Source organism: Phyllostomus discolor, chromosome 4, assembly GCF_004126475.2.
Source record: "Phyllostomus discolor isolate MPI-MPIP mPhyDis1 chromosome 4, mPhyDis1.pri.v3, whole genome shotgun sequence".
Taxonomy (NCBI): Eukaryota; Metazoa; Chordata; class Mammalia; order Chiroptera; family Phyllostomidae; genus Phyllostomus; species Phyllostomus discolor.
The window spans coordinates 108,851,949-108,871,696 of NC_040906.2; the positions used below are offsets into that span (position 1 = coordinate 108,851,949).

General features: G+C 44.8%; 1 pseudogene; it reads right to left on the reverse strand.

The window, feature by feature from the left end:
* Positions 1-54: 54 nt before the first annotated feature.
* Positions 55-1,385, reverse strand: LOC114494230 (annotated as a pseudogene).
* Between the last annotated feature and the right edge of the window lie 18,363 nt (positions 1,386-19,748).

Consider the following 19,748-nt stretch of genomic DNA (forward strand, 5'->3'; position numbering starts at 1 on the left):
TTTTTTTAAAGCCTCCGAAGACAAAAGCAGCTGAAAACCTAATTAAATGATAAAAAGTTTTTTACTAAACTACTGGTCTCTGGCACCATTTTCTGTTTTCTGCTGTTTTGCTACAGGTTCTTCTTTGTCTGTTTCTTCTCTCGCTCTTTTTCCTGGCCCAGATGCACCATTTTCATCACGTTCCTCATCACTATCAAATTTAGTCTTCTTGCCCTGAAACTGTTCTTTTCCTTTAGCAGACCCAGTCTGGGCAGCTTTATTTCCCTTTCCTTTTCCTTTAAATCTGCGACCTTTTGAATTCCATGTGTTTAGGGATTCTTGCTGATCATCTATGATTTTCTTCAATGCTTCTTTTTCCACATCTCCATCTAGTACTTCCCATGTCACTTCTTTGTTCCTTAGTTGTAGGTTACCATTATTTGCATCTTTGGCTTTATCCAGTGCTTCCTTAGCTTTTTCTTTAAATAGAATTATTCCCTCCTTTGATCCTCTGACAAAGTCTATCCATTTTATTTCACCATGATTTGAGAAAAGGATGTGCAAATCTTCTCTACAGGTCTGATCATCTAGGTCCCCCGAGAATTTCAGCAAGCAGCCGATTTTTTCTTCTAGAGATTTAATTTCGGCATTTTCTGCTAACTTTTGTTTTTCTTCTTGCTCTTGTTTAGCTCATAATTTAGCTTCCATTTTATTTTGCTTTCTTTCTTCAATTTTTTTTTGCAAAGTAATCTTCCTTGAAAAGTATAAGTAGATCTGTGTCTTTGTACTTTTGTCCAAGGGTCTCCACAAACTTTTTAGCAGACTCAATGCTATCGAACACAGCAAATATTGATCCCTTAAATGCTTTGTGCAATGTTCTTCTCATCTGAATATTTAGTACTTGACCTTTATCTTCTAACCATTCTTTAATGTCATCAAGGGTTGCATCAGTAGGGAAGCCTTTAATATAAACAGATCTGTTTTTTACAATCATTTTATACTCATCAGTCACTTCAGGGAGGGGTTTGTTGGAGATCTTCTGATTTTGGTTTTATCTTCACTTATCTCCATGAATTCTGCCTTTGATTTGCTCAATACTTCTACTATTACATTAAAGTCTGTTGTTAGACGGTTTAACCTATTGAATTTTATCATTATCTCCAAAGGTACCCAGCCTTCATCCAGTTTGATCTGTTCCTTTAAAAATTTGTCCCGTGGCAAATTTAAGTCACCAAAATAATACTCAATTTGATGACAGATTTTAGCCTCCAGAGCAGCCATTTTTTCATCACCATTTTTGGCCATTGTGGCTGTCTTTCAGGTCTCGGTCCAGCAGACTCGGGCCACAAAATCACTAACAGTGACTGCAGCGACTAGCCTCCCGAGCGCCACCAGCTTGACTAACGTGTGTAAAGATCCATTTTTAATTTTTTGAAAAACCTCTATACTGTTTCCCATAGTGTTTACACAAGTCTTCATTTCAGCCAATGGTGCATGAGGGCTCCCTTTCCTCCACACCCTCACCAACACTTGTTGTTTGTTGGTTTATTGAAAATAGCCATTTTGCCCCGGCTGGTGTGGCTCAGTGGATAGAGTGCTGGCCTGCCAACCAAAAGGTCCCTTGTTTGATCCGCAGTCAGGGCACATGTTTGGGATGTGAGCCAGGTACCCTGTTGTGGGTGTGTGAGAGGCAAACAGTTAATGTATCCCTTGCTCTGCATGTGAGAGAGTTTCTCTCCCTCTCTTTCTCCCTCCTGTCCCCTCTCTCTAAAAATAAAGAAATAAAACATTGAATAAAAAAGAAAATAACCATTCTGACAGATGTGAGGTGATAGCTCACTGTGGTTTTAATTTTTATTTCCCTGATGATTAGTGATGTTGAGCATTTTTTCATATGTCTGTAGGCCATCTGTATGTCCTCTTTGGAGTAGTGTCTATCAGGTCCTCTGCCCACTTTTTATTTTAGTATTATTATATTTTAATTCTCACCCAATGATATATTTATTGAGTTTAGAGAGAGAAGATGGGGGGAGAGGGAGAAACAGCAATATAAGAGAGCAGCATTGATTGGTTGCCTCCCATACACGCCCCAACTGGGGATTGAACCCACAACCTGGGTGTGCGTCCTGACCCGGGGTCAAACCTGCAGTCAACCTTTTGGTGTCTGGGATGACGCTCCAACTGAGCCACGCGGCCAGGGATCTGCCCACTTTTTAAGCAGATTGGTTCTTCTGGTATTGAGTCGCTGACTTTAAAGAAAATAATAATTCTTGGAAAGGTGTTGTCAGGAGTCAGAGTTCTGGACACGCCTATTGTCTCCATGTCCTTGGCCAGACTTGAAGAGTGGGCCACCCAGATGACCGCTCTGACAGGACACCCCCACCCCGCACACACAGGGCTGTTTCTGCATTGTGTGTCTGCATGTGCTTCTCTGCACCCGCTTTTCCCCCTGCCGGCCTCGCCAGCATGCAGCCTCACCACAGCTCTGCCGCGGATACCAGGACTAATCTGGTTACACCTTCTATCTCTGCTTACCTCTGGGCAGCCTTCTCCCTGCATCTGATCCCCATCTGCCCCCCTCTCCCTGTGCTCATGCCGTCTCCCACCCCCTAACTCCTGAAACTCTCCGTGGATCCCTCTTGAGGCCTGGGAGGGGCCCTAGGATCTGTCTTCTATGAAGAGTTCCTTCAGCCTCAGCTCTTCTGGAAACTGCCTCTCCCTGAGGACCCTGCTCCCTCCACTACAAGCTCCAACGGTAGATGAGTTCTCTCCCTCGTGCCTCTGCCACTGGGCCAGGAGGTGGGGTTGGTGATGTTTTTCCTCCACTTCCAGAACATGACCTTTCACTCTTCTCCCCAAATTCACTCCCAGCTTTAAATATTATGCTACTTTAAAATGTTTTAATTTATTTTTAGAGAGAGGGGAAGGGAAGGAGAAAGAGAGGAAGAGAAATATCAATGTGTGGCTGTTTCTCATGTGCCTCCTACGGGAGACCTGGCTCTCAACCCAGGCATGTGCCCTGACTGGGAATAGAACCAGTGACCCTTTGGTTCCCAGGTCGGCACTCAACCCACTGAGCCACACCAGTCAGGGTTAAATCTCATGCTATTTAACAATACTTTTGTTGCAGACGTCTGGGCACTGGGCCCTCCTCATTCTTTGAAGAGTTTAGCACCTGACTCACTACCCTTCTCTGTAACACCAGCCCAGCCATAAATCTTTTTTTTAATCCTCACTTGAGGACAGTTTTTCATTGCTTTAAGAGAGAGAGGAAAGGAGGGAGGCAGTGAAGGAGAGCTCGGGGGGAGAGAGAGAGAGAGAGAGACAGATGTGATAGACATCGAATGGTTGCCTCCTCTATGTGCTCCAAATGGGGATTGAACCCCCAGTGTGCCCCAGTGTTCTGCTGCTGCCATAGCTCAGTGGCATGAAACAACAACCGTTTTATTTTTTCATGATTCTGTGGCTTGGGGATTTGGCTCAGTTCAGTTCGGCGATTCTTCTGCTGGTCTCCCCTGGGATCATCCGTGTGGTGGCAGTCGTCTGGTGGCTTGTCTGGGCTGGATGGATGACCCAAGATAGCGGGCCTGTCGGTGCTGGCCACCAGTTGGGACTGTCTGCACGCGGCCTCTCGTCCTCCAGGAGGTCTGTCCTGGCTCCTTCCCCTGACAGTCTGGGGGCAGCACGAAAGGGAGGGGGGAAGCTGTAAGGCCTTTGGGGCCCCAGGCTCAGGACACCCACAAAATCATGTCTGCCATGATCTGTTGGTCACAGCACATCACAGGCCAACCTGGACACAAGGGAGGGAGAAACAGACCCCGCCTCTCAGAGGGCGTGGCTGTGAAGTCACACTGCAAAAGGTGGAGGGGAGGGCCTTCCGGCCGTTTTCCCTGCAGTCCAGCTCTGCCCGTTGGCGCGTGCCGCTGGGAGAGGAGGCAGCAGTTTGCTTTGCTGATTGACTGTAACTTGGACTCAGTGAAGAGCTCCATTGGGTGAAGCCGAGGTGCTAGGAAGTCCCTGGAATGACGTAGAAGGAATCCAAAAGCACACGAAGGAAGAAACGTGAAGTGGATTTGTCGCGTGTGACCTGCACATCCCTTCGTTATTGCGTCCCCAGAGGATGCAGCCAACATGGGGCATTAGAAATACGACATCCAGGGGGGTACCAGTGCCCCTGATGAGCTCATGCTGGCTGTTTCCCACAGCTCAGGAGCAGCCGGGGAGACCCATCCCCCCGGATGCTCGCTGGAGTCCTGGGACAGGAGAGGCCAAGTGGCAGCATTTAGTGCCCAGAGTTTCAATGGGCGTCAGAGGATGGTGATCGGAATGTTTGATGCACAGGTTTTGAGGGTGGCTAATGGACTGGGGTGTCCCTAGGAATAAAATAGGTAGGTGGCCTGAACTGAGGCCAGGGTCCCCTTGAACAGGACATTGCAACATCTCATAAGCACACAGTATAAATCTTCCCCAAAGGTTCTCTCAAGGGACCCTGCACCACTTACTCAGGTAACTGTGTCTCGAGGAAGAGGACACTCTCAGAATTTTTGGAGATTACTAGATACTGTCATGATTTGTCATTAATTCCTGGTAATCAAAAAAGCCAGTAGGGGCTTATGCTGGTCAGATGATAAATGGAATTTTAGCTAAAGTTTAGCCAGTGGGATCACAGACCCATCCTGTGGTTACTTCCCAAGTTCCTCAATGAACGCTTGGCCGGTGGCTGAATCCTCGAACTGGCTCAGGGGAACACCGAATAAGGCTATTACGGTGTGAGGGACCACAGGAAGGAGCCCACAACTTCCCCTCCCATCTGGATAGGAACTGAAAGGAATGCTGTACTCAGGATACCTGCGACACCCCCATTCATCTCACCTGTTGGCTTCTGCAAAAGGCAATGGCTTTTAGGGAATTTCTGTAATTCATTGTAAACATAATCTGTTGCAGATGAGATCTCTTTATTGGAGCAAATGAGCGTAGCCCTTGGTCCTGCTGCTACATTGGTCTGGCAAACGATTTTCCTCTCTGTGATGACTTGCGAGTTCGGTGTCGCCAGTGTGCGTGTGCTTTCACCGTGCGCGGTACCTCTGCACAGCCCTGACTGCAGGCTCTGCCCATCCTCGGACTCTCTCGTGATCTGGTCTGCGGAGGTTTCGGTCCTTCTCCTGTCTCACAGAACATGTACTCTGCTGATGATGTTACTCTGATTGGATCTAAGGAGCAGGTTGCAGTAAGCACTTTCAATTCCTTAGTAAGGGAAGCAATCCATTGGGCGGGAATGGCCCATAAATGTAGGCACTTGCCATCTCAGTAAAATTAGGGGGATCCAGTGATTTGAGCAAATTAGTAATTTCTTTAAAGGTGTATGTTATACCTTGTACTACCTATGACTAAATATGAGGCCTGATGCTTTGTAGGTCTTTTTGGATTTGGGGGTGGTATGGTTTGGACTGTGTTTCCCCCAAATATATTGATGTCCTAGCCCCCAGTATCTCGGACTGGGAGCTCAGTTAGAGAGAGGGTTTTGCAGATGCAGTCAAGTTACAATGAGGTTGTTGGGGTGGGTCTATTCCTGTGTTGCAATGTGACTGGTGTTCTTGTGAGGAGGGGGAACTGTCGTGTGAAGACAGTCGCTCAGGGAGAGCCTGTGCTGTGGCAGAGCCAGAGATCGGAGCGATGTGTCTACAAGACAAGGATTGCCGGGAGCACCAGAAGCCAGGAGAGGGTCAGGGGATGGGTTCTTGCCTACACCCTCTGAGAGCGGATGGCCCTGCGACACTTGATGTGTGTGTGTGTGTGTGTTTAATTACTTTATTGTTGTTCAGTTGCAGTTGTCCGCATTTTCTCCCCATCACTCCCATGCCACCCCAGCCAAACCCACCTCCTTCCCTCTTCTTGTTTTTCTGATTGGTTGTTTTTTGCTACCTGATGTTCCAAATCATTGATTTGATTCTTGGCCTCATCCATTCTATTGTTGTTTCCCTGTAAATTGTTGTTTATTTCAATTAGTGTATCCTTCATTTGTGACTGGGTCTTTTTTATGCTGCTGAAGTCTTCACTAAATTTCTTGAACATCCTTATAACCAGTGTTTGGAACTCTGTATCTGATAGATTGCTTATCATCATTTCATTAACTCTTTTTCTGGAGTCTTGATTTGCTCTTTGATTTGGGCCATGTTTCTTAGTCTCCTCATTTTGGCAGCTTCCCTGTGTTTGTTTTTATGTATTAGACAGAGCTGCTTTGACTCTGTGTCTTGGTAGAGTGGCCTAATGTAGTAAGTGTCCTGTAGGATCCAATGGCATAGCCTGCCCTATCACCCAAGCTGGGTACTTGAGATGAGCCCTTCCTGTGGGCTGAGTACACCCTCCTCTTACAGTTGAGCCTTGGCTGCTGTTGGCAGGTCAATGGGAAGGATTTATCTAGGCCAGTCAGCTGCAAGGGCTGGCTGTGACCACTGACCACCAACATCTGCCCTCTGTGGAGGATCAGCTGTGCAGGAGCAGGGTGGTGGTGCTCTGACATGATCTATAGGGCTCCAACGGGTGCAGTGGACCTGGGGTTTCCTGGATGGTACAGGCCAAGGTCAGCCCCCACCTTGTTTTGCCTGGGCTGCCCTTTCTGAGCTGTACAGCAATCTGAGATGGCTGCTACTTGTGCTGGGCTTGGAGAGTCCCAGGCAAAGCCATGCTGTGCAACAAGGCTAGCTGCTGCTAGTGCCAGGCTCACTGAGGGCAGCCATTGCTTGTTTGATAGGATTTAGGAAGTTGGGAAGCATGAGTCAAGACCAGTCATTTATGTGGAAAAGCAGCCTGGGTGGGCCTGTAAGCTGGGATGGATGGAGTCTCTGGGAATCTCCAAGGTGGTCAAATAGTGTTAGGCTGGTTGATGGAGTCTCAGATAATGACACCAGCTTGCCGGCTCTGGTCGGGGAAGAGTTAGGAAAGGCATAATGGCCTCTGCTCCCCTTGATGCCAGACACTTCAGTTTCTCCCTGTACACCACTGGTGCCTTTCAAGCGGCTAACCTGGTGCTGGAGCTCAGAGGGAATGAGTCTGAGTAGGTGAGTCTGCGTGTGGGTTCTTTAAGAGGAACTGCTTTGGGCTCCAGCAGTTTCCTCCAATGACCCTGGTGGTTTTTGCAGCTGGAAGTTGGGGACTTATCTTTCTCGCTCTGGAACCCTGGGCTAGGGGAACTGGTGTGGGACTGGGACCCCTCACTCCCAAGATCTCCCTCCCAAATTTTTATCCACCACACGTGGGTGAGGGATCAGCCTGTTGTGTATCTGCACCCCTCCTACCAGTCTGCATGGATGTGGTTTCTTTAATTCCGTAGTTGTCAGGCTTCCATTCAACTCGATTTCTGTCGGTTCTGAGTGATGGTTGTTCTATATTTTCATTGTAATTTTGATGTGGTTGTGTGAAGAGGTGAGCCATGTCTGCCTGTGCTGCCATCTTGAGTCTGCCCAGATTTTAAAAAGGAGTATCTTGTTATTCATAACAAATCCATTTCAATCACTCCAGACTGTGTCAATGAGGTGACTTTTGGAAAGACCCTAAGGGTGGGGGAGCTGCTTGCTGGGGGAACCACCTTGATTGAAGGGTTGAAACTGCAGCCCCCTCTGTCCTTCTGAGATGGGAGAGAGCCTGGAGATTGAGTTTAATCACCCATGACCAATTATTTAATCAATCATGACTATGTAATGTAACTTCTATAACAACCTAAAAAGATTAAATTATGTTTTGTAGTTTTCAGTGTGTAAGTCTGTACTTTTTAATTTTTTTTTGGTTTAATTTACTCCTAAGTATTTTATCCTTTTTTGATGCTTGTGTGAATGAAATTACTTTCTTAATTTTATTTTCATTTTTGTATTGGTCATTGCTAAGTGTAGAGAAATACAACTGAACAACTGATTTCTGTATATTGATCTGGTGTCCTCCAACTTTGCTGAACTTGTTTATTCTACTAATAAAACTAGCTGCTCTCCTAGGTTTTGTTTTCCATTTTGTTCATTGGTTTCTTCAAAACGTATCATAGCTGCTTCCTCTTCTGTTCACACATGGACACCTTTAAATAATTTATTTTGTTATTTAAAAAAGTTCTAGCCCTGGCTGGTGTAGCTCAGTGGATTGAGCACGGGCTGGGAACCAAAGTGTCTCAGGTTTGATTCCCAGCCAGGGTACATTCCTGGGTTGCAGGCCATAACCCCCAGCAACCGCACATTGATGTCTGTCTGTCTGTCTCCCCCTCCCTTCTCTCCCTAAAAAAAAAAAAAAGTTCTGCAGAGCTTGTTCAGTCACTTGATATCTTCTCTTTTAAATTTTTTTTCTTTTATTGATTTCAGAGACAGAGGGAGAGGGAGATGGGGGGAGAGAGAGAGAAACATTGATTTGTTGTTTCACTTATTTATGCATTAATTGAATGATTTTTAAAAAAGAATTCATTTATCTTTAAGTAAATAAAGATAAATAAAGGGGAAGGGAAGGAGAAAGAGAGAAACATCAATGTGTGGTTGCCTCTCATGCACCCCCTACTGGGGACCTGGCTGAAGACCCAGGGATGTGTCCTGACTGGGAATCGACCTGGTGGCCCTTGGTTTCAAAGGCCGGCGCTAGATCCACTGAGCCACATGAGCCAGGGCTATGTATTTATTTAGATTCTACGAATAAGTATTCATCTTTCTTTGTCTAACTTATTTCATTTAGCATAATCCTCTCAGGCTCCATCCATGTTGTTGTAATGGCAAGACTTTCCTCTTTTCATGTCTGAATAATATTCCATTGCATCTAAGTATATACTGATATCTGTAATTCATACATAAATGTACACACATCACATTTTCTTTATACATTCATCCACCAGTGGACACTTAGGTTGCATCTATCCCTTGGCCATACAGTGATGAGAACTCATCCAGCAGGGTGTGTGGTGTTGTGGATGCAACGAACAAATGCACATGGACTACTGCAGAAGTCCTGTGGAGAAAAGGGACGGCATGGCCACTCTCTGAGTGAGAGAGTGCCCCGACCCTGACCTGGACAAGCTTTTATTGCTTTCTAATAGCATACATCAAAGAAGGTTCTCATTCATTATGCTCAGGTTTGCTTTAGGTGATTACTTTTCACAGACAACAAAGGAGAGGATGTTGTTGATTACTTCCTACAGATTAACAAAGAAAAAATGTTGCAAATGCAAGGGAATGATAAGAGCATTTGCTCTGGTTACACTTCATCTTTGGGAGAATTAGAACAGACTTTAGGAAGTTACTTTAAAGATGTGTAGTAAACATTTGCTGCTTCATTTCAGGGTGAGGGAGTTTTAGCAAAAGCAAGCCTCAAAGCAGCCTAGGTACATGCAAGCCTGGTTCCCCATGGGAAAGCTGATCTGTGGGTCTGGCTCCCATGTGCTGACTCACACCTGCCAGTTTTCTGACAGGGCTGGACTACATTTGCCATTGCCAAGTGGACCCGTTCCTTATAATATGGTAGCCCCTGCTTACTTGTAAGGGGAAGCATTTGAAGATCCCCAGTGGATGCCTGAAGCTGTGGATAGTACTGATCCCTAGACACACCTTTTCTTATATATACACACCTATGATAAGATTTAAACTACTGTTGCACTTTGGGGCCATTATGAAGTGAAGTCAGGGTTACTTGAACTCAGGCACTGTGGTAGCACAGCAGTGATAACCCTGACGGCTACTAGGTGACTGATGGGCAGGAGGGTATGCTGGACACAGGTATGACCCACAGAATGGGATGCAACAGATCTAATCACGCTGCTCAGAATGGTGTGCAGTTCAAAACTATGAATTGCTTATTTCTGGAATTCCGCATTTGATGTTTTGGATCACGGTTGATTAGGTAGCTGAAACCATGGGAAGCAAAGCTTCGCTGTAACGCTGCCATGGGCATGGGGTGGAGGTGTCTTTCTGAGATGGATGATTTCATCTCCACTGGGTGAGTACCCAACAGTGGAATTGCTGGATCACAGGGCAGTTCTAATAGTGTTTTGGGAACCACCATACTGTTGTTCATAGCTCCTGCACTAATTTACATTTCCACAAACAGTGCACAAGTATTCCTTTCTCCACATCCTCACTAATGCTTATTATCTCTTGTCTTTTAAAAAAAATTATTTATGTATTTTTTTAGAGAGAGGAAGGGAAGGAAAAAGAGGAGAGAAACATCAGTGTATGGTTGCCTCTTCTGAACCCCCTACTGGGGACCTGGCCCACAACCCAGGCATGTGCCCTGACTGGGAATTGAACTGGTGACCCTTTGGTTTGCAGGCCAGCAATCTATCCACTGAGCTACACCAGCCAGGGCTTATTATCTCTTGTCTTTTTCACAATAGCCATTCTAACAGGGATGAAGTGGTATCTCATTGTGGTTTTGACTTGATTTCCCTGCAGATAAATGACGTTGAATGTCTTTTCATGTACCTGCTGTACATCTGTAAGTCATCTGTGAAAAAAAAGACTATTCAGATCCTCTTCCCATTTTTTAAATTGAATTTATTCTATTGAGTTGTATATGTGTTTGATATTATCAGATATACTATTAGCTAGCCTGCCTTTTCATTTTGTTGATATTTTCATTTTTCTGTGCAGAAGCTTTTGAGTTTGACGCAGTCCCACTTGTTTTTCTTTGATTGCCTTTGCTTCTGGCGTCAAATCCAAAAAATCATTGTCAAGATTTACATCAAGGAACTTTCCCTCTGTTTTTTCTTCTAGGGGTGTTATGGTTTCAGGTGTTATGTTAAAGACTTTTTAACATTTGCATATGATTTTTAGCTGATTTTCATGTATGGTGTAAGATAGCAGTTGAGTTCCATTTTTTTTTTTTTTTGCATGTGGCAGTTCACTTTTTTCAACACCATTTACTGAAAGGGCTGTCCTTTCTCCATTGTAATGTCCTCTGTCACCTTTTTCATAAATTAATTGACTGTGTATGTGTGGGTTATAACTGGGCCTCCTGTTCTGTTCCATTGACTTATGTGTCTGTATTTTTGTTAATACCATGCTGTTTTGGTACTATAGTTTTACAATAGTGTGAAATCATGGCATGTGATGCTTCTAGCTTGTTCTCTTTCTCAAGGTGATTTTTTTTCTATTTATGGTTTTATGTAGTTCCATACAAGTTTTAGGATGATTTATTCTATTTCTGTGAAACATACCATGGATTTTTAAAAACTGACGAGAGAGAGAGAGTGGGGGGGGGGGGGGGGGGGGGGGGCTCCGCCAGCAGAACTCCCTGGTTGTTGCAGATGAGAAGTAAAAATGTCCAATGTGTGATTTGCTTGGGGAGGAAAGGTGATCAGTCCCTCAAAGGAAAAAGGTCCTGAATACCTTCTTGCTTGCATTTTTATTGAGTTCAGCTCAGAGATACATAGTATGTACATAAAGCTCATCAACCAGTGTCTAAAATGGTGCAGTCATGAAAAACTGACATCATGTACAGATAATAGTTGAAGAAACCTAGGGATTGTCTCTGGTCAGGGGTTGGCTTTAGCTCAAGTGTCTGTTTCATAGCAACAGGGCAGAGCAGGTCTCAGATGAAACAATGTATATATATTCTTTCTCTGGCCAGAGGGGTCTGTTTCAGTACAAGGTCTTTGGCAGAGTTCCCAGGCTGAGTCAGGCAGAGAGAGCAAAGCAGCCAAGAGACTAGGAGACTTTTGCAGAAAGACTGAGGACTCAGGCTATGACAAAACCAAGGGGTGAGGGTCTTTCTGCCCCTTCTCTGAAGACCTCTAAGTCCTTCCCTGATGGCCCTTTGCAACAGTGCCTGTCTTAGGTTGTCCCTCCTCCTTTGAGGGATCTTACCCATCATGGACTAACTAGCCATCTGCCAGGCCAAGCAGGAGAAAGTGAGTGAGTCAGGGGCTGTGTCCTGCCAGGAAGTAATGTCCTGTCTCTTTAATGGCTCATGTCCCCACGGCCTTTTCACTCAGTTGTAGCTGTGGGACAAAAGGCTACAGTCCCTGAAACCAGGAGGGACAGCTCCCAACAAAACAGAAACATCAATCAGTTGCCTCCCATATGTGTTCCAACTAGGGATTGATCCCACAAAGTTTTGGTGTATGGGATGATGCTGGCCAGGGCACCATTAGATTTTAATTGGGATTGCATTGAATCTGTACATTGCTTTGGGTGGTATAGACATTTTAACAATATTAATTCTTCCATTCTATGAACATAGAATATCTATTTATTTATTTTGTTCATCACTATCTTATAGTTTCCAGTGCACAGGAATTTAACCTTTTTGGTTAAATTTGTTCCTTGGTATTTTATTCATAATTTCTTTTTGGCAGTTTGTTATTAATTTATAGAAACACACAAAAAATTGTAGTTTGATTTAGTATCCTACAGTTTTACTGAAAGTGGTCATTAGTTCCAATAGGCTTTTTTAAATGGCGCCTATAGGGTTTTTTTTTCTACATATAATAAGCTCATGTTAACTGAAAATGTGACATTTTATTTTTTCCTTTCCAATTTTGATACCTTTCATTTTCTTGACTAGTTGCTCTGTCTAGGACTTCCAAAAGTATTTTGAATAAAAGTGGCAAGAGTGGACATCCTTGTCTTGTTTCTGAATTTAAAGAAATATCTTCCAGCTTTTTATCATTGAGTATGATTTTAGCTGTGGGATGCTCACATGTGGCCTTAATATGTTGAGGTATGTTCCCTCTGTGCACACCTGTTTGAGAGTTTTTGTCATCCATGATGGTGAATTTTGTCATGTGGTTTTCCTGCATCTGCTGAGGTGATCGTGTGATGGTTATCCCTGGTTTTGTTCAGGGGATGTACCCACTGACTGAACTGTGGGACTGAGCCACCCCTCGTGTCCCCCTTCACCACGGTGTGTGGTGATGGGAGCGTGTGCTTGGACTCGGGTTGCCAGTGTTTTGTGGATGATTTTTGCGTCTCTGTTCCTCAGGAATGTTGGCCTGCAGTTTTGTTTTCTTGTGGCATCCTTGTCTGGTTTTGATGTCAGAGTGATGTGGCCTCCTCACATGAGTTTGGGAGTGTTCCCTCCTGTTTATTTTTAGGTGTAGTCTGAGCAGGATTGGTATTAATTCTTCTTTGAATGTTTGGTAGAATTCACCAGTTATTCTTGGTCCTGGACTTTTGTTTTTTGGGAGGTTTTTGATTACTGACTCAATGTCCTTACTAGTAATTGGTCTGTTCAAGTTTTCTGTTTCTTCCTGATTCAGTCTGGGTAGGTTTTATGTGTCTAGAAACTGATATATTCTTTCTAGTTCACCAATTTGTGGGCATATTGTTGTTCATAGTAGTTCTCTTACACTTTGTATTTCTGTAGTATCAGTTGTAATGTACTCACTTTCATTCCGGATTTTATATGTTTGAGTCCTCTCTTTGTGATGAGTCTAGGTGAAGGTTTATTTATTTTATCTTTTAAAAGAACAGCTTTTAATTTCATTGCTTTTCTACTGTCTTTTTAGTTTCTACTCCATTTATTTTTGCTCTGATCCTTGTTGTTTCCTTCTCTCCACTAACTTTGGGCCTTTTCTGTGGTTACTTGAGGTATAAAGTGAGGTTTTACTTTCAGATTTATTGTTTCTTGATGCAGACATTTATTGCCACTCACTTCCCTCTTAGAACTGCTGTTGCTGCATCTCATAAGTTTTGGTGTGTTGTATTTCCATTGCCATTTGTCTCAAGATATTTTTAAGTTTCTCTTTTGATATTTTTTAATCCATTGATTCTTAAGTAGCATGTTTTTAAGTCTCCACACATTTGTAAATTTTTCAGTTTTCTTCTTATAATTGATTTCTAGTTTGGTACCATTAATGAAAAAGTGCTTGACATAATTTCAATCTTAAATTTATTAAGATTTGTGTTTTGGCCTGACTTGTGATTATCCTGGAGAATGTTCCATGTACACTTGAGAAACATGTGTATTCTGTTGCTTTTGGTTGGAATGCTCTGCATGTACCTTTAAGTCTATGTGATCTAATGTGTTGTTTAAAGCCAGTTTTCTTATTGATTTCTGTCGGCATGATCTACCCACTGGTGAAAGCAGGGCATTAAGGTTCTCCACTACTATTGCCCTGCCGTCTATTTCTCCCATTAGGTCTGTGTGATGTTTGCTTTATATATGCAGGTGCTCCTATGCTGGGTGCATAAATGTCTACAAACCTTGTGTCCTCTGGTTGGCTTGACCACCTTATCCTTATGTGATGCCCTTTTTGTCTCTTAACACAGTCTTTGTTTTAAAGTCTGTTTTGTATGCTGTGAGTGTAGCCACTTCAATTTCTTCTGGTTTTCATTTGCATGGACACCTTTCCTTCTGCTCCTTTTCAGTCTGTGTGTTGTTACATCTGACGTGAGTCTGTTGCAGGCAGCACGTCAGGGGATCTTGTTTTGTCCATTCAGCCACTCTGTCAGGATGCTATTGAGACTGGGGAATGTAGTCCCTTTACATTTAAGTTGATTACTGATAGAGGTGTACTTACTGCTACTTTGTTCATTGTTTTCTGGCTTATTTGTAATTCCTTGGTGTTTCTTCCTTTGTGCTTTGACAGCTTTCCTTAGTTGTATGCTTAGATTCCTGCCTCTTTATCTCCCGTGTCTCTACAGTAGGTGTTTATTATAATGCTTATATACAGCAAATTATGTTTATAATAGTCTACTTTAAGTTAATGACAACTTAACTGTGAATGCATTCTAAAACTCCACATGTTACTGTCCCTCCCCCATGTTTCATGTTTTTGATGTAACATTTTACACCTTTTTATCTTGTGTGTCACTTAACTAATGATTGTCATTATAATTATTATTACTAGTTTTGTCTTTTAACCTTTATACTGACTTTAAAAGTGATTGATCCATTGACCTTACTACATATTTACCTTTACCAGTGAGATTTATACTTTCGTATGTTTTCTTCTTACTATTCAGTGCCCTTACTTTTCACATGAACGAAGTCCCTTTAATGTTTTTCCTACGGTCAGTTTGGTGGTTATGAGCTCTTTTAGCATTTGCTTCTCTAGAAAACTTTTTCAGTTCAATATAACTTTTCTAGGTAAACTGTTCTCGATTGGAAGTTTTCTAGAATATATTTAATTGATTATGCTATTACAGTTGTCCCAATTTTTCCCCCTTTGTGCCCTCTGCCTGGTACCCCAATTCCCTCCAGCAATCCCTCCCTTAGTTCATGTCCATGGGTCATGCTTGTAAGTTCTTTGATTACTCCACTTCCTACGCTCTTCTTAACCTCCTCTTGTCTATTTTTTACTTACCAATTTGTACTTCTCTATCCTTGCACGTTTTCCCCCATTCTCCCCCTCCCTCCAAGTGATCTCCATGTCTATGATTCTGTTTCAGTTTTGCTTGTTTGCTTCATTTGTTTTTTAGATTCAGTTGTTGATAGTTGTGAATTTGTTACCATTTTGTTGTTCATAGTTTTGATCTTCTTTTTGTCAAACGAGTCCCTTTAACATTTCATATAATAAGGGCTTGGTGATGATGAACTCCTTTAGCTTGTTCTTATCTGGAAAGCACTTTATCTGCCCTTCCACTCTAAAGGATAGCTTTGCTGGATAGAGTAATCTTGGATGTAGGTCCTTACCTTTCATGCCTTTCAGTACTTCTTTTCAGTTGCTTCTTGCCTGCAAGGTTTCTTTTGAGAAATCAGCTGACAGTCTTACGGGCACTGCTTTGTAGCTAACTCTCTCCTCTTGCTGCTTCTAGGATTCTCTCCTTATCTTTAATCTTGGCTAATGTAATGATAATGTGCCTTGGTGTGTTCCTCCTTGGGTCCAACTTCTTTGGGATTCTCTGGGCTTCCTAGACTTCCTGGAAGCCTATTTCCTTCAACAGATTGGGGAAGTTTTTCTTCGTTATTTCTTCCAATAAGTTTTCAACTTCTTGCTCTTGTCCTTTTGGCACCCTTGTGTTTCAGATATTGGAATATTTAAAATTGTCCTGGAGGTTCCTAAGCCTCTCCTCATGTTTTGTAATTTTTTTTGAATTCTTGTTTGTCTATCTGTTCCAGTCCCAGTTTCCTTCCCTTCACTGTTGGTTCCCTGTATATCTTGCTTTATTTCCCTCAGGTAGCCTTAATTTATTCTTTCATTTTGCAAACATATTCAACCATTTCTGTGAGCATCCTGATTACCAGTGTTTTGAACTCTGCATCAGATAGGTTGTCTCTCTCCTCTTGCTTAGCTCTTTTTCTGGAGTTTTGATCTGTTCTTTCATTTGGGCCATATTTCTTTGTCTCAGTGCACTTTTTATGTTATAAGGGGCAGAGCCTTAGGTATTCACCTGGGCTCTTTGCTGGGTTGTGGTGCTGTCTGTGGGAGAGGGGTCAGAGAGGCAACAATGCTGCTCACTTGCTCTGCTCTAGCCCCACTTTCCAACGAACTCTCTCATGTGAGGCTAGAAGTTTCTCCCTCATGGCAGCCCCCACAGACATTTACAGCTAATTTGAGTCTTTAGTTTTCCACTCAGCCAGCCCTGCCTTACCCGCCCGTTTGGTCATCTTGCCTTGTGTTCTCTCTGCTATGTTGCCCTTCTCTGCCCGTCCTACCAGTCTGGGGGAATGTTTCTTCAACTCCTTGGTTGTCGGAGTTCCATGCAGTTTTATTTTCTGGCACTTCTTGTTGTTTATTGTTTTTAGATCAGTTATTATCCTTTTTTGGTTGTGCGAGGAGGTGAAGCCTTGCACATTTTCAAAGTATTTGAATCAACCAACTCTCACACTAGCAATAAGGACAGATAGAATTAGTCCCAATTCTTGCCAAGAACTGATTTTGTCTGAGTTTATTTTTCGCCGTGCTGGGAGATGTGCAGTGACGTCACATTATGGCTTACTCTGAACCTCCCTCTGACGCAAACAGTTGGGCAGTTTCCATAAACGTCTGAGCCGTGTGAACATGCTCACACGGGGGACGGACTGGGCTTGTCGTCGGGACTGAAGGGGCTCTGGCCGGGAGCCCACGTCGCCTCCCTGTTACGATGCCCTTTCCTGCTCACAGGTCTGGGGTCAGAGACCTGCGGTCTGATACAGAAATGCAGCAAAACCTCACTTCTCGAGTTTAATTCATTCCAGAATTCTGTTTGAGAAGGAATTTGTTTGAGATAACAGTCATACAGGTGACCGATCATACAGGTATCAGCCTGAAAGTGTTGTCAGGTGAAGAATGAAAACTTTGTTCGAAAACTGATATGTATTTTCCATAAACAATTTGGTCACAAATTGAATTGTTTGACATGGGAGACATTCGGGAACTGAGGTCTGACTGTATTTGGTCTTTGCCCCTGGTTCCCGGCACAGAGCTCCTAAAACCCTTGGAGCCTCCTGAGTGACAAGGATGCTAGTGAGATGGCCCTTGGCCAAGGGTTCTGGACAGTTTCAGGATGGGGGCCGGTCACCAGAAAGAGCAAGTTTGGTCAGAACTTTCAGCCTCACTACCCAGCCTCTGAGAGAGGGGCTCAAGTTTGAGTTCAATCAACAACAACCAAGGATTTAGTCAAATCTGTTGACATAGTGAAACCTCCATAAACCCCCCTAATAACAGGGTTCAGAGAGATTGTGAAGTAGTGAACCCCTCCCCATGCTGGGAGTTGGAGGTGACACTTTCCAACTCCATGGTGACAGAGGCTTGGGCACTCAGGGCCCTTCCCCACCTCACCCCGTGTCCCTCCTCATCTGGCTGCTCACTTGTATTGTTTGTAATAAAATGTTCAATAAACACAGCATTTTCCTGAGTTCTGTGAGTTGATGCAGCAAATTAATGAACTTGGTGGGGAACCCCTACCTTTTGTAGGCAAGTCAGACAGACGAGCAGGTAACACAGGGGCCTGAACTTGAGACTTGCTCTGAGGGGAGGGCAGTCTTGTGGGTCGGACCCTGACCATTGGGGTCTGAGGCTGACTCCAGGGAGTTCACGTCGGAGTTGAGCTAAACTGTAGGAAACATGGCTGGTGTCCGAGAATCAGAAAACTGGGTGAATGGGGGAAAACACCCCTCACCATCCCACAGAGAAACTCAGAGGAAGAGCAGGTGAGAGACCCTTTGCCTGGGACGTCATTTATTGGTCACGTGTTCTTCCAGCCAAACCCGAGTGCCTGTAATGCACCAGAAAGTTCCAGCCTCAGACCTTTGCTCCAAGGACTGAAATGTGTCTTTCTTTTCCACCCCCCATCCCAGCCCCTGAACTCTGTTCCTACAGGAGAAGGTTCCACACATAGGGTCTTGACCAGCACGGCCTCCCTCCCTGGAGCACGACTGTGCATTCCCTTCCCCCTCCCTCCCTCACAGGCGGGTGTGTCCTAAACTCTAAGGGACCCCAGGAGACTTGCAGCCAGGGGAGTGCTGGGCAGCAGCAGCTCATCCCAGGCTGACCCCTGACTGTCCTCAAAGCCCCCTTTTCTCTGACTCCCCAGTGAGCTGACAGCAGCCCCACCTGGTCTGTTGCTTTTTCTGTTCTAGGCCCTTCCTTGCTTCACCATCCTCAGGGAACGTTAATAACCGTGCTCTCCAAAAAAGAAGAGTCTGGGTGGGAGGCAGAGATGACCTCCCTCCATGAAAGAGGGAACCCAGGTCCCCAACGTTCATGCATCTGGACATGGCACGAGGCTCCACCAGTCAGGTGACCACATGCCAGACTCTGACTCAGGACGTGGTGACACAGAGAGGCTGGGACTGAGCAGAGGGCACTTGGCCAGGGTGGTGGGAGGGGCAGCAACAGTGTCCGGGCGCTGGAGCAGCAGAGACAGTAGTCCGAGGCACGGGGCCCAGGGCCCCGCCTGAGGGGAGTTGGGGCGGGGGCGGTGAGCGGTGACATCTGTGCCCGGCAGCAGGGCAGCGGGGCCTGTGTGGGACCTGACCCAGGATGGACTGTGGGCTGTTCCTGGCTGTGTGGCCTTTAGTGTGTTTTGTGGCTTTCCCCAAAATAGCATTAGAACCCACTATACTGCTTTATATCTAAATTAGAAAAAATTAGGATTCCATTGTTTGCTCCAAGAAATATACCTGGGGAACAGTTTCACTCAGAGATACTATTATGCTGACCCGGGGCCACTTCCTAAATGTCCCACCTGACTCTACCCCGTGGTGGAGAAAACGACTGTGACTCCCAACATCACGTCTCATAAATGACAATATATGTCCTCCCTTTTCTTTCTGAGGAAAAAAACACTAAATGTGGATTGAAGACCCCTCCCCACCCTGAGCTCTGACACTGACCTCAGTGGTCCCCATCTGGCTGAGCCCCAGGAGGGCTCATGGGGCTTCTTACCAACCCCAGGCCTCTCCCAGAGCCACGTCTCAGGGGAACAGGCCCCAGGCCAGGATCACCCGTGTGACAAGCCCTGCAGGCGAGGCTGACACACAGCGTGTGGGGTCCTGTCTGGGTTCCTGCTGCTGAACGTGTGACCTGAAGGCCAGCAGCATCCGCACCAGCCTCGTTATGAATCCAGAATCCCACTCTCTGCTCCAGACTTTCTGAGTCTTAACAAAGTGTGCAGGTAATTTGTGGGCACAAGAAAGTTTGGGACTCAGTGCTCAACAGCCTTCTGGACATGGAGACAGAATGTGCAAGCAGCTCTGGTGTGGAGTCCACTCAGATCGCTCAGCACTGGGGCCCTGGGTTCCATCCGTCTTCCTTCGTGTTCTGTAGCTGTCACCCCTTGGTGGCCTCGCCCACGCTCACGGCTTTAAATAGCACTTATGTGTGTGGCCTCCCCAGTCTATCTGTGCAGCCAGCACATCCCCCCATCTGCAGACTCAGTGGTCCA